At 43.8% G+C, this 2,241-nt stretch overlaps 1 pseudogene; it reads left to right on the top strand.

The window, feature by feature from the left end:
- Positions 1–565: 565 nt before the first annotated feature.
- On the top strand, positions 566–1,962 carry LOC133065605 (serine/threonine-protein kinase 38-like; annotated as a pseudogene).
- The last annotated feature ends 279 nt before the right edge of the window (positions 1,963–2,241 follow it).

Raw genomic sequence — 2,241 nt, 5'->3', positions numbered from 1 at the left:
CCTCCTCCGGTCGGCTGGCAGCTGCTGCAGGGGTTTCGCCGTTCCTCACGTCGAGACCACTGGCCCAGCCGGGCGTCTGCGGCTGTTCGCTGCCCCCAGCCCTGCCTCTCCCCTCAGCCCTGGGCTCTGGCTACATTCAATCTCCAAAACAATGTTAAAAGCTGCTACGTATCAAGAGGAAAACCTTAAGAAAACTTTCAAAATTAAAAGACACTTGCTTTTTGGAAGGAAAGCTATGACAAACCTAGACAGTGCATTAAAAAGCAGAAACATCACTTTGCCAACAAAGGCCTATATAGCAAAGCTATGGTTTTTCCAGTAGTCATGTACTGATGTGACAGTTGGACCATAAAGAGGGCTGAGTGCCAAAGAATTGATGCTTTTGAATTGTGGTGCTGGATGAAGATGACTCTTAAGGGTCCCTTAGACAGCAAGGAGATCAAACCAGTCCATCCTAAAGGAAATCAGTCCTGAATATTCACTGGAAGAATTGATGCTGAAGCTCCAATGCTTTGACTACCTGGTGTGAAGAGCCGAGTCATTGGAAAAGACCCTGATGCTGGCCATGGCAATGACAGGCTCAACACCTTGCTCGTCCATGAGTAGTCACACAAAGGAAAGGGTGACAATGACCAACGTGATGCTGGAGAATTTTTATAGCAACCTTATTGCTCAACATGAAGAACGAGAAATGAGACAAAAGAAGTGAGAAAAAGTGATGGAAGAAGAAGGCCTCAAGGATGAAGAGAAATGACTCCGGAGGTCAGCACATGCTCAGAAGGAAACAGAGTTTCTTCGTTTGAAGAGAGCAAGACTTGGACTGGAAGATTTTGAGTCCTTAAAAGTAATAGGCAGAGGAGCCTTTGGTGAGGTGCGGCTTGTTCAGAAGAAAGATACGGGCCATGTGTGTGCAATGAAAATACTTCGTCAAGCAGATATGCTTGAAAAAGATCAGGTTGGCCACATTCATGTGGAGCGCAAAATTCTAGTGGAGGCAGACAGTTTGTGGGTTGTGAAAATGTTCTATAGTTTTCAGGATAAGCTAAACCTCTAACTAATCATGGAGTTCCTGCCTGGAGGGGACATGATGACCCTGTTGATGAAAAAAGACACGCTGACAGAAGAGGAGACTCAGTTTTATATAGCAGAAACAGTGTTAGCCATAGACTCTACTCACCAACTTGGATTCATCCACAGAGACATCAAACCAGACAACCTTCTCCTGGACTGCAAGGGCCATGTGAAGCTTTCTGACTTTGGCCTTTGCATAGTACTGAAAAGAGCACATAGGACAGAATTTCATAGGAACCTGAACCACAGCCTCCCCAGTGATTTCACTTTTCAGAACATGAATTCCAAAAGGAAAGCAGAAACCTGGAAAAGAAATAGATGCCAGCTAGCCTTTTCCACAGTAGGCACTCTTGACTACATTGCTCCTGAGTTGTTCATGCAGACCAGGTACAAGAAGCTCTGCGATTGGTGGTCACTGGGGGTGATCATGTATGAAATGCTCATTGGCTACCCACCTTTCTGTTCTGAGACCCCTCAAGAGACATATAAGAAGGTGATGAACTGAAAAGAAACTTTGACTTTTCCTCTAGAAGTTCCTATTTCTGCGAAAGCCAAGGATCTAATTTTGAGATTCTGCTGTGAATGGGAACATAGAATTGGAGCCCCTGGAGTTGAGGAAATAAACAATTCTTTTTTTGAAGGTGTTGACTGGGAACATATCAGAGAGAGAGACCTGCTGCAATATCTATTGAAATCAAAAGCATTGATGGTACCTCAAACTTCGATGAGTTTCCAGAATCTGATATTCTTAAGCCAAGAGTGGCAACAAGTAATCACCCTGAGACAGACTACAAGAGCAAAGACTGGGTCTTCATCAATTACACCTACAAGCACTTTGAGGGCCTGACTGCACGGGGGAAGATACCTTCCTACATGAAAGCAGCAAAATAGCTTTCCTTGAAATGGGATCCTAAATCGAGTTCTTTGTACAGCATCATGGTTTTCTTCTCACATTCTCTTTTGAAAAGAGTTTCCAGGAAGTTTATGGAACCCACCAACATGGTGAACATGGTGATAGTAAGTGGATTCTCTTCCATAACACATCTGATGACCAGTAGAACAAAGACAACCATTTCTACTATGTTGGGCATGAACGGCTGTCCTGCTTCTTTATAAGCATCCTGAGTCAATCTGATGTTTTAAAAAAACCTCAAATTTTCCTAAGTTCAT

Source organism: Dama dama, chromosome 11 (assembly GCF_033118175.1).
Source record: "Dama dama isolate Ldn47 chromosome 11, ASM3311817v1, whole genome shotgun sequence".
NCBI classification, from domain to species: Eukaryota; Metazoa; Chordata; class Mammalia; order Artiodactyla; family Cervidae; genus Dama; species Dama dama.
This window is presented reverse-complemented; position numbering and strand designations above follow the sequence as displayed.